Source organism: Tamandua tetradactyla, chromosome 20 (genome assembly GCF_023851605.1).
Source record: "Tamandua tetradactyla isolate mTamTet1 chromosome 20, mTamTet1.pri, whole genome shotgun sequence".
NCBI lineage: Eukaryota > Metazoa > Chordata > Mammalia > Pilosa > Myrmecophagidae > Tamandua > Tamandua tetradactyla.
This window is the reverse complement of record NC_135346.1, coordinates 17,194,800-17,208,118: the sequence shown is the minus strand read 5'-3', so window position 1 is coordinate 17,208,118 and position 13,319 is coordinate 17,194,800. Positions and strand designations below refer to the sequence as shown.

The 13,319-nt window shown below is 39.2% G+C and overlaps 1 protein-coding gene and 1 non-coding gene across 9 annotated transcripts in view; one reads left to right on the top strand and one right to left on the bottom strand.

The window, feature by feature from the left end:
• Nucleotides 1-13,319, top strand: part of KLHL3 (kelch like family member 3) — a 382,736-nt gene that overhangs the window by 199,243 nt on the left and 170,174 nt on the right. The window lies entirely within an intron of this gene.
• Nucleotides 10,779-10,885, bottom strand: LOC143665080 (U6 spliceosomal RNA). The gene has a single exon (XR_013166753.1). It is a non-coding gene; the product is annotated as a U6 spliceosomal RNA (small nuclear RNA).

Genomic DNA, 13,319 nt, shown 5'->3' with positions numbered 1-13,319 from the left:
AAAATGAAATAAGAGAGGTAAAGTGTTTAACGTATGGTTAACTTTCAGTAAATAGCAACTGTTATTAACGGTTACCCAGGAGCTGTAGCTTGTTGATGCATATCTTTTGTGTGTTCGCATGTGCTGTTGCAGGGAGTCAGCCTGACGCGGTGAACTGAGGTGAAACCATTAAAACAATATGAAGAGTATGTGGCTCTATGGCAGTCTGCGTTTAAATAGGGTTTCTTGATTTTAGGACTAGATATCTTCAAGTGCGAGGCCCTTCATCTATCTGGAAGTAGAAACTAAAAGTAGAAACCTAAATGGTTCAAGGCCAAAACCTCATTTTAGCCTTGAACCTATAGGATTTAGAGACATGCTGGATCTTCAGTTTTCCCAGAGCCCCATAGATTCAGAAACCCTATGTTGTCAGTGTCCCATTGCTGCCCAGATGTGGAGAGGCAGAGGCATGCTGATAAACTCATGACAAACTAAAGTACAACAATCAGAGTGCCAGTTTATCCATTTCCAGGCATAACTTACTGGCAAGATGTTCCCGAGGCCTGCCTGCCACTTTCTTTCTCCATGAAGACGAACCATGGGGGAGACCAAATTGCTTAAAAGGCTGCTTGGTGATCTGGGGACTAAGTTATGGCATTTCGATATTTACAGGCTTCAGGCTCTGTCACAGAGATATGATCTGAGGGTGAGCCAAATGACTATGATGATTAAATCATTTTCTTTCCTAGATAGCGTGGGATGGGCTGGACCAAAGACTTGCTCTGATTCTTGTTTTTCACTTAATCCCTTTCTAAAGATAGCTTACTTTGTTGAGGAATTATAATTCCTTCAGCATAGTCTGGCTCAGAGTTGTTTTGCCTCCTTTAAATGACTTTGTTTCTCCTTACTCTGTCACAGATGTTGAATGTGGTTTGGCCACATGCAGCCTAGAATATGTACGGGGTCAACTCAGAAGAAGTACAGCTGTTGGCACTCTGATCGTTGTTTGCGTCTCTTGAAGACTCGCCCAGGGGATACGGTTCATAATCCTGAGCAGTACTTTTCAGGCTCATCTTTCAATTCCTCCCCATTCTCTCACACCCTGGATGCTTTGGAGCACCTCATTTGACAAATCCCCCAAATAAACTTCTATTCCCTCAGCTTGCTCAGAGGTTTTTCTGTCTCCAGCCTCTCTGGCATCTTGTTTAGTGTCCTTTCCTTTCCATTAATTTCCTGAATTTTCCTCAGTAATGGAAAGAACCTAAGACTTGACAGAGTAAGCATTGTCTCTGGCTGATGCTGGCTGTCTCTCTCCCCTCATTCTTCTGATTCTGTATCACCAATACAAGGGACTGGGCTGGCTAAGAGAGCTCCCTTCCATGAAGAAGCAGGAGGGAAGTTGAGAGGGACAAAGCCATAATTATTTTAATGAGGGGAAGTGAGGAAAGATGGAATTGTCAGTAGTTATACGTATTTACTTATCTATTCATTCATTTACTTAGTAATCATTTATTGAGCACTTATTATGCAGCAGTGGCTAAGAATTCAGAGGAAAATAACCTTTACGGTCTTCCTGTCCCTTCTGGTCCGGTGAGGGCAGTGGTGTACTGAAGACAGCACTTACCACTAACAAGAGCTGATTGTTAAATTTTCAGGAATTTTGGGAGTTGGTTATTAGACACAGTCATTATTAAAAATCAAATTTTATAAACAGAAAAATATTAGAGCAAATATAATAAATACTTAAAAATCATTACTTCTTAATTGCTTTACTCTATTTTAATATGATCTATGCTATGTTATTTATGTCTATTGCGTCTGTATGGTAGAAATACTATAGAGTGATATAATGGTGTTCTGCTGCACATCTCTTCCCAACTGTGCATGCTCAGTGACTTCACTTTGGTTATTTGAAGTCTGCCATAATGGGAGTATTTTGGCCATAGAAATTGGAAAATACAACAAATCAGGGTTCCTTTGACCCCACAACCAATAGTTTAACATTTACTTTCTTAGGACATACTGAGATGGGGAGACAGACAAGTAAAATATAATATGACAATATAATAGGAGGAAGCACAGGGTACTGTGGTAACATAGAAGAGGGGAACCCAACCTAGTGAGCAGTGGAGGATGAGAAGGAAACCTTCCAGGGAGAGGCTTGAAGGACAGGAAGGAACTAGCTTGGACACAGGGAGAATGAGTGGGAATAGAAAGTGTTTTCTAGGCAGACAAAGCTGCAGCAGGCAGGAGAGCCTGGTATATTTAGACAATTGTATGTATGTAGTACTGTGGAAACAAGAAGTGTTCATTCAGGGCGATGATTGGATTATGAAGGGCTGCAGTGAGGAACCAGTGAGAGGTTTCAGGAAGAACATGCTTTGGTCACGGTGATTTTCTGTGAAGATCACTCTGGAGTCTGAGAAGAGGTTGTATTAATCCAGGCAGAGCTTATGGTGGCCTGGACTGAGGTTGTGGTAGTGACTATGAGAAGGGATTGGGGTAAAGAAATATGAAAGAGCATAGCATTGGTGACTGCATGTGTGAGGTGTGTGTGTGAAAGAGGAGGTGGATGGGGGGTGGTGGGAGATATCAAGGATAAAAGTTTAGTTCCTAGCTTTGATGGATGAGTGGGTTGGGGGTTCCTGAGTCTGGTGTGGTTTAAATGGAGGTTGAGGCTTAAGGGAGAGTTGAAGCTAGAGCCTGTCTTTTCTTTTGGAGAAATCAGCCACTTTGTGCTTAGAGGAAGAGCATTTACTGAAAAATGCTTTTCAGCGGAAAATGTCTTGTGGCTGAGTCTGCCAAGAGATGTGTGTGTATGTGTGTGTAATCTTGGCTTCTGGGTCTGGGTAGGTGGTAAAAATATGGTCTTAGACCTAGGTTTTGGACAAGGGAGTAGTAATATACCTCATTGTGGTCTGCGAGTCACAGCTGGGAAGAGAGCATTCACCAGCCTTGTAGAATCAAGAAGTGAGCATATGGGAAATGGGGCCTCTTAAGGGTAGGGGTGGGGTTTTATGCTCGGGACTCATTAATTAAGATCTGGTATAAATGAAGAAATAAATGTTTAGGGGAAGGGATGGTGGGATTCAGCAACCCTGGGCCTGAGCATTAAGCCGAGGCTGAGGCATATGTATGTGTATATGTGTGTGTTTGTGCATATGTACATGTATGTACTATACTGCTGTAGTGTGTAGGCTGTAGTGGAAATAGCTTGGGCTCAAGTCAAAGAAACTTGAGCTCAGATCCCATCTCTGCCACTTAGTATCTGTGTGACCTTGTACAAACTTCTGAACTTCTCTAAACTCACTTTCCTTTATATTCTGCTCCTTGGAAGATCAGTGAGTTGTCAAAAAGCTAGTACCTTCTAGAAATCAGGTTCCTAGAATCCATACCAGACTTCCTATGTCTTCACAGAGCCATAGTGCAGGGGAAGAAAGAAAGAGACCTTGGGTTCCTCCTGACATCCAGCCTCACTTCTACATCAGGGGTGGAAAGTGCTCTGAATGAAGAATTGAGAAACTCAGTGTCTCATCCCAAATCAGCCCCATGGTCATAAGTGAGTTATTTTCTCTTTCAGGGAGATTTTAGTGCAAATTGCATTTTTTGTAATTTGAATCCTCTGATAACAGGCAATTAATGTTTGAGACATTTTGGTAAACATAATATTAATTATGAGAGAGTTATCATTATTGGACCATTCTGGAAGGATGGGCAGTGTAAAAACCAACACAACAAAGAGTGAATTTTCTTGTTCACTAGCCACACTGGAGACTGTTGTCAGTGTTTCTAAAATGGCTCTATTTGATCTACACCTGCTCTGTATCTTTAAAGCAGAGCTAATATGTGTCTACTGGGATTTTAGGAGCTCCATTTTTATTAGTTCCTAGTCAGAACCTTCAATGGTTCCCTGATCCTTATCAAATTATAATTTCTCATCCTGGCTTTTAAGACTCTTTACAGTTTGATGACAATGGTTATAATGAACATTTGTGCAGTGTTTTTGTTTTACAGTTTTAGATTTACCCCAGGAATGCAAGTATGGGTTAGTATTAGAAAATATATGACTACATTCACCATATTAGCACATTAAATGAAAAAAAGCTATGATCATCTTATTAGACGCACAAAAACATTTGATAAAATTCAATATAACTTTATGATTAAAAACTTAATAAATTAAAAATAGAAGGAAATGTTTTTTTAACATTTGTTCCCCCTATTATTTATTTACTTATTTTCCAATCTACTAAGTTTATTTTAACATTTGTTCCCCCTAATATTTATTTATTTTTAATCCATATGTTTTACTCATCTGTCCATAAGGTAGATAAAAGAAGCATCAGACACAAGTTTTTCACAATCACACAGTCACTTTGCGAAAGTTATATCATTACGTAATCATCTTCAAGAAACATGGCTACTGGAGCACAGCTCTACATTTTCAGGCAGTTCCCTCCAGCCTCCCCATTACACCTTAACTAAAAAGATATCTATTTAAGGCAGAATAATAACCTCCAGGATAACCTCTTGACTCTATTTGGAATCTTTCAGCTATTGACCCTTTATTTTGTCTCATTTCGCCCTTCCCACTTTTGGTTGAGAACGTTTTCTCCGTCCTTTGATGCTGAGTCCCAGCTCATTCTAGGAGTTCTGTCCCATGTTGCCAGAAAGGTCCACACCCCTGGGAGTCACGTCCCACGTAGAGAGGGGGAGGGCAGTGAGTTTGCTTGTCATGTTGGCTGAGAGAGAGAGGTCACATCTGAGCCACAAAAGAGGTTCTCTGGGGGTGACTCTTAGGCCTAATTTTAAGTAATCTTAGCCTATCCTTTGCGAGGTTAAGTTTCATATGAACAAAACCCCAAGATTGAAGGCTCAGCCTATTGCTTTGGTTGTCCCCACTGCTTGTGAGACTATCAGGAATTTTCCACTTGGGGAAGTTGAATTGTCCCCCTTTCTCGCCATTCCCCGAAGGGGACTTTGCAAATACTTTTTTATTCACTGTTTATATCACTCTGAGATTTATTGGGGCATCACTGTGAACAAACCTACAAAATTTCATGCCCCACTCAAGGTTCCATGTACTTATGGTGTTCAATTAAGCTGTCAACATAAGTTATATTAGGAAATGCATGAGTCAAAATATAAGGAAATGTTCTCCACTTGACAGCATCCATAAAAATCCTATAAGAACATCTTTAAAATCAGGAATTCAACAAGAATATTCATTAGCACCTTTTCTGTTCAAAATTTTGTGGCCATCCTAACCAGTGCAAAATTTATTTCAAAAAAGAAATTAGAGGCCTAAGAACTGGAAAGGAGGAAAAAAAATCCCTGGCATGATATGGAGGTAATTGATTATCTACACATAACACCTAACTGAGTATACAGACAAAAAATAAGAACTAATAGGATTGTTTGGTAAGGTATATAAGATCAGTTTGCAGAAATCAACTACATTTTATAAACCAGAACAATCAGAAATGTAATTTTAAAAAGATACCATAGCTATTATAAAATGACAATAAAAACTATAAAGTACTTATTAATAAACCTAATTAAGTATGTGCAGTATCTTCATAAAGAAAGTAAATGGAGAGAAACTCAATGTGCATGGATAGCAAGATCCAGTGAGGGTTTTTCATGGGACTTGGTAGGCTAAAGTTTATATGAAAGAGTAAAGAACCTAAAATAGCCAAGACACTTCTGAAGAATAATAATAGGAATTGAGACTTACTGTATCAGATATCAATATAGCGCTACAGAAATAATGTGGTATTGGTAAAAGATAGACAAACTGAGCAACAGAATAGGTTAGAGAGTCCAGAAATAGATCTTTGTTTATTTGGAACTTTGATATATGACTAAGGTGGCATGATAGATGGATGGGAAGAATAAGAATAATTTAATAAGTGGTACTTATGGGGAAAAATTAGATCCCTAGTTCATATCTTTCATGGTCAGGTTCATGTGTCAACTTGACCAAGTGGTGGTACCTGCTTGTCTGGTTGAACAAAGTGCTGGCCTGTCTGTTACTATGAGGACATTTCATAGAATTAAATCATGATCATGTCAGCTGCATCCACAGCTGATTCCATTTGTAATCAGCCAAGGGTTGTGTCTTCTGCAATGAGTGATGCTTAATCTAATCACTGGAAGCCTTTTAAGGAGGATTCAGAAGAGACAGGCTCTTCCTGCTTGGGCCGGTGAGCCTCTCCTGTGGAGTTCATCCAGACCCTCCATCGGCATCATCACCTTCACAGCCTGCCCTATGGATTTTGGACTGCATCCCCATGGTTATGTGAGACACTTTTTTTTTTTTTCAGCTGCAGCTTCATTCAGTGTTTTAACATGATTACTTTACAATTAGGTATTATCGTGCTGTCCATTTTTGAGTTTTTGTATCTAGTCCTGTTGCACAGTCTGTATCCCTTCAGCTTCAATTACCCATTGTCTTACCCTGTTTCTAACTCCTGCTGGACTCTGTTACCAATGACATATTTCAAGTTTATTCTCGAATGTCCGTTCACATCAGTGGACCATACAGTATTTGTCCTTTAGTTTTTGGCTGGACTCACTCAGCATAATATTCTCTAGGTCCATCCATGTTATTACATGCTTTATAAGTTTATCTTGTCTTAAAGCTGCATAATATTCCATCGTATGTATATACCACAGTTTGTTTAGCCACTCTTCTGTTGATGGACATTTTGGCTGTTTCCATCTCTTTGCAATTGTAAATAACGCTGCTATAAACATTGGTGTGCAAATGTCCGTTTGTGTCTTTGCCCTTAAGTCCTTTGAGTAGATACCTAGCAATGGTATTGCTGGGTCGTATGGCAATTCTATATTCAGCTTTTTGAGGAACGGCCAAACTGCCTTCCACAGTGGTTGCACCATTTGACAGTCCCACCAACAGTGGATAAGTGTGCCTCTTTCTCCGCATCCTCTCCAGCACTTGTCATTTTCTGTTTTGTTGATAATGGCCATTCTGGTGGGTGTGAGATGATATCTCATTGTGGTTTTGATATGCATTTCTCTAATGGCCAGGGACATTGAGCATCTCTTCATGTGCCTCTTGGCCATCCGTATTTCCTCTTCTGGGAGGTGTCTGTTCAAGTCTTTTTCCCATTTTGTGATTGGGTTGGCTGTCTTTTTGTTGTTGAATTGAACAATCTCTTTATAAATTCTGGATACTAGACCTTTATCTGATATGTCATTTCCAAATATTATCTCCCATTGTGTAGGCTGTCTTTCTACTTTCTTGATGAAGTTCTTTGATGCACAAAAGTGTTTAATTTTGAGGAGGTCCCATTTATTTCTTTCTTTCTTCAGTGCTCTTGCTTTAGGTTTAAGGTCCATAAAACCGCCTCCAGTTGTAAGATTCATAAGATATCTCCCTACATTTTCCTCTAACTGTTTTATGGTCTTAGACCTAATGTTTAGATCTTTGATCCATTTTGAGTTAACTTTTGTATAAGGTGTGAGATGTGGGTCTTCTTTCATTCTTTTACATATGGATATCCAGTTCTCTAGGCACCATTTATTGAAGAGACTGTTCTGTCCCAGGTGAGTTGGCTTGACTGCCTTATCAAAGATCAAATGTCCATAGATGAGAGGGTCTATATCTGAGCACTCTATTCGATTCCATTGGTCGATATATCTATCTTTATGCCAATACCATGCTGTTTTGACCACTGTGGCTTCATAATAAGCCTTAAAGTCAGGCAGCGCGAGACCTCCAGCTTCGTTTTTTTTCCTCAAGATGTTTTAGCAATTCGGGGCACCCTGCCCTTCCAGATAAATTTGCTTATTGGTTTTTCTAATTCTGAAAAATAAGTTGTTGAGATTTTGATTGGTATTGCATTGAATCTGTAGATCAGTTTAGGTAGGATTGACATCTTAATTATATTTAGTCTTCCAATCCATGAACACGGTATGCCCTTCCATCTATTTAGGTCTTCTGTGATTTCTTTTAGCAGTTTTTTGTAGTTTTCTTTATATAGGTTTTTTGTCTCTTTGGTTAAATTTATTCCTAGGTATTTTATTCTTTTAGTTGCGATTGTAAATGGGATTCGTTTCTTGATTTCCCCCTCAGTTTGTTCATTACTAGTGTATAGAAAAGCTACAGATTTTTGAATGTTGATCTTGTAGCCTGCTACTTTGCTGTACTCATTTATTAGCTCTAGTAGTTTTGTTGTGGATTTTTCCGGGTTTTCGACGTATAGTATCATATCGTCTGCAAACAGTGATAGTTTTATTTCTTCCTTTCCAATTTTGATGCCTTGTATTTCTTTTTCTTGTCTAATTGCTTTGGCTAGAACTTCTAACACAATGTTGAATAATAGTGGTGATAGTGGACATCCTTGTCTTGTTCCTGATCTTAGGGGGAAAGTTTTCAATTTTTCCCCATTGAGGATGATATTAGCTGTGGGTTTTTCATATATTCCCTCTATCATTTTAAGGAAGTTCCCTTGTATTCCTATCTTTTGAAGTGTTTTCAACAGGAAAGGATGTTGAATCTTGTCAAATGCCTTCTCTGCATCAATTGAGATGATCATGTGATTTTTCTGCTCTGATTTGTTGATGTGGTGTATTACATTAATTGATTTTCTTATGTTGAGCCATCCTTGCATACCTGGGATGAATCCTACTTGGTCATGATGTATAATTCTTTTAATGTGTTGTTGGATACAATTTTCTAGAATTTTATTGAGGATTTTTGCATCTATATTCATTAGAGAGATTGGTCTGTAGTTTTCTTTTTTTGTAATATCTTTGCCTGGTTTTGGTATGAGGGTGATGTTGGCTTCATAGAATGAATTAGGTAGTTTTCCCTCCACTTCGATTATTTTGAAGAGTTTGAGGAGAGTTGGTACTAATTCCTTCTGGAATGTTTGATAGAATTCAGATGTGAAGCCGTCTGGTCCTGGACTTTTCTTTTTAGGGAGCTTTTGAATGACTAATTCAACCTCTTTACTTGTGATTGGTTTGTTGAGGTCATCTATTTTTTCTTGAGTCAAAGTTGGTTGTTCATGTCTTTCCAGGAACCCGTCCATTTCATCTAAATTGTTGTATTTATTAGCGTAAAGTTGTTCATAGTATCCTGTTATTACCTCCTTTATTTCTGTGAGGTCAGTAGTTATGTCTCCTCTTCCATTTCTGATCTTATTTATTTGCATCCTCTCTCTTCTTCTTTTTGTCAATCTTGCTAAGGGCCCATCAATCTTATTGATTTTCTCATAGAACCAACTTCTGGTCTTATTGATTTTCTCTATTGTTTTCATGTTTTCAATTTCATTTATTTCTGCTCTAATCTTTGTTATTTCTTTCCTTTTGCTTGATTTGGGATTAGTTTGCTGTTCTTTCTCCAGTTCTTCCAAGTGGATAGTTAATTCCTGCATTTTTGCCTTTTCTTCTTTTCTGATAAAGGCATTTAGGGCAATAAATTTCCCTCTTAGCACTGCCTTTGCTGCATCCCATAAGTTTTGATATGTTGTGTTTTCATTTTCATTCGCCTCGAGGTATTTACTAATTTCTCTTGCAATTTCTTCTTTGACCCACTTGTTGTTTAAGAGTGTGTTGTTGAGCCTCCATGTATTTGTGAATTTTCTGGCATTCTGCCTATTATTGATTTCCAACTTCATTCCTTTATGATCCGAGAAAGTGTTGTGTATGATTTCAATCTTTTTAAATTTGTTAAGACTTGCTTTGTGACCCAGCATATGGTCTATCTTTGAGAATGATCCATGAGCACTTGAAAAAAAGGTGTATCCTGCTGTTGTGGGATGTAATGTCCTATAGATGTCTGTTAAGTCTAGCTCATTTATAGTAATATTCAGATTCTCTATTTCTTTATTGATCCTCTGTCTAGATGTTCTGTCCATTGATGAGAGTGTTGAATTGAAGTCTCCAACTATTATGGTATATGTGTCTATTTCCCTTTTCAGTGTTTGCAGTGTATTCCTCACGTATTTTGGGGCATTCTGGTTCGGTGCATAAATATTTATGATTGTTATGTCTTCTTGTTTAATTGTTCCTTTTATTAGTATATAGTGTCCTTCTTTGTCTCTTTTAACTGTTTTACATTTGAAGTCTAATTTTTTGGATATTAGTATAGCCACTCCTGCTCTTTTCTGGTTGTTATTTGCATGAAATATCTTTTCCCAACCTCTCACTTTCAACCTATATTTATCTTTGGGTCTAAGATGTGTTTCCTGTAGACAGCGTATAGAAGGATCCTGTTTTTTAATCCATTCTGCCAGTCTATGTCTTTTGATTGGGGAATTCAGTCCATTAACATTTAGAGTTATTACTGTTTGGATAATATTTTCCTCTACCATTTTGTCTTTTGTATTATATATATCATATCTGACTTTCCTTCTTTCTACACTCTTCTCCATATCTCTCTCTTCTGTCTTTTTGTATCTGACTCTAGTGCTCCCTTTAGTATTTCTTGCAGAGCTGGTCTCTTGGTCACAAATTCTCTCAGTGACTTTTTGTCTGAGAATGTTTTAATTTCTCCCTCATTTTTGAAGGACAATTTTGCTGGATATAGGAGTCTTGGTTGGCAGTTTTTCTCTTTTAGTAACTTAAATATATCATCCCACTGTCTTCTAGCTTCCATGGTTTCTGCTGAGAAATCTACACATAGTCTTATTGGGTTTCCCTTGTATGTGATGGATTGCTTCTCTCTCGCTGCTTTCAAGATCCTCTCTTTCTCTTTGACCTCTGACATTCTAACTAATAAGTGTCTTGGGGAATGCCTATTTGGGTCTAATCTCTTTGGGGTGCGCTGCAAAAATATGGAACGCTTCACGAATTTGCGTGTCATCCTTGCGCAGGGGCCATGCTAATCTTCTCTGTATCGTTCCAATTTTAGTATATGTGCCGCCGAAGCAAGCACATGTGAGACACTTTTTATAAATTTTATATTTGCAAGTGTTTCCTGTTGATTCTGTTTCTCTAGAGAACCTTAACTAATACAACTTGGTACCAGGATTGGTTCTTAAGAAACAGAATCTTAAAAATGGGTTTTTATGAATGGTTTTCTGCTCTGACTGGACTCAGAGGCACTAAGGACTCTGATTCCCATAATCAGAACGACACTCCCAATCCATGGAGTGAGTTGGCAAAAGAGATAGTCAAAATACCACCATTCGATTCTCCTAATGTTTCGCTTGTACGAAGCCAGGCTCTGGGGGATAATGTTTTTGACATCTTTCCGGAGTTTTGTGGAAATAAGAGGTAGAGATGTTGGCTGGTTGTTGTTAGATACACTGAATACATTAAGGAGTGAAAGGGATAGGCTTAAGACTTCAAACGAGAAGCTTAAGTGCCATCTGACAGATGCCGAAGTTTCTATGAGTATCCTGAAGGATAATCTTGTTTCCTGTAGCCGTAGGCCTGAGATCTCTGAAATTCAGACTCAGAATCTTGTTGTTAGAGTAGCAACTTTACAATGTAAACTGAAATCTCAATGTTGCATGGTGTCTGCTGAAAATGAGGGCATTGATTGGAAAGGAGTGGGACCCTGAAAAATAGGATGGTGACGTATGGATTAATAATGATGTCAGGGTGAGGTTGAAACCTTAGGTCATGCTGAGTCTTCTCCAGATAACCTGTAATAGTCTGCCCTGAGAACATAGCCACCCCACCTGCAGCCTGCCTTGCGGAGTTGGCCACCCAGCCTCCACCTGAAGGGATTAGCCCTAGAGTGATTAATCCTGTTTCACCAGATGAAACTGCAAATGAATGCCCTGAAGCAAATGGCTTGGAAGATATTTCTAATTCTTTTCATGACCCACCCCCACCACCCGTCCCTCATTTCTTCCAGACCTATAACTAGACTAAAGTCCCAATAGGCCCCTATAGGTGAGGTACAAAGTATCACATATAAGGAGGTGCATTATACTCCAAAAGAACTGTGTGAGGTTTCCAATTTATATAGACAGAAATCAGGGGAATATGTGTGGCAATGGATTTTAAGGGTGTGGGATAATGGTGGGAGGAATATAAGGCTGGGTCAGGCTGAATTGGTTGAAATGGGCTCACTAAGCAGAGATTCTGCATTCAATGTTATAGCTCAAGGGGTTAGAAAAGGTATTAACAGTTTGTTTGGATGGTTGGTTGAAACATGGATCAAAAGGTGGCTGACATTACCTGAGGTTGAAATGCCAGAACTGTCCTGGTATAATGTAGATGAGGGGATCCAGAGGCTTAGAGAGATTGGAATGTTGGAGTGGATTTATCATGCAAAGCCTGCTCTTACACCCCAGGAATGTCCAGAGGATGCACCTTTTACCAGAACAGTGAAAAATAAATTTGTGAGACTAATTCCATCATCCCTGAAGAGCTCTGTAGTTGCGCTTCTCTGTAGGTCAGATATTACTGTGGGAACTGCTATCACTGAGCTGGAATCCCACTGAGCTAGATGACCAGATCCCGAGTTGGCAGAAGCCAGGTGGCAGCACTTAATCACCAAAGACAGGGTAGATGTGGCTATTATAATAGACAACAAACTCAAAGCAGGAGTCAAAATTATATGACTTGCAGAGATTTGTGGCATTGACTAGTAAATCATGGGGTACCTATAAATACAATAGAAGGTCAGTCTACTAAATTCTTGTTTGAGCTGTATAAACATAAGAGTTCTAGGTCAAGTGAACAGAAGTCTAACCTGAATTACAAAAGCACAGAGCCACAGCCCCTTAATCAACTTCCAGATTTGAGACAGTTTACAGACCCAGAACCTGTTGAATGAAGGGGAGGCCAGGTTCCTTTGGGGGAGAATCCTGTTACACTTCCACAGATTTATACTGTTAATCTTCCTCCAAGCCTTCCCCGAGAAGACTGACGGCCTTTTACCAGGGTAACTGTGCACTGGGGAAAAGGAAATGATCAGATATTTCAGGGATTATTAGACACTGGTTCAGAAGTGACATGAATTCCAGGGGACCCAAAACGTCACTCTGGTCCACCAGTCAGAGTGGGGGCTTATGGAGGCCAGGTGACCAATGGAGTTTTAGCTCAGGTCCATCTCATAGTGGGTCCAGTGGATCCCCAGACCCATTCCGTAGTTATTTCCCCAGTTCCAGAATGTATAATTAGAATAGACATACTTAGCAACTGGCAGAATCCCCACATTAGCTCTCTAATTCATGCAGTGAGGGCTATTATTGTGGGAAAGGCCAAGTGGAAGCCCCAGGAACTGCCCCTACCTAGCAAAGTAGTAAATCAGAAGCAGTACCAGATTCCTGGAAGGATTGCAGAGATTACTGCCACTCTTAAGGACTTGAAGTGTGCAGGGATAGTGATTCTCACCATTCAACTCTCCTATT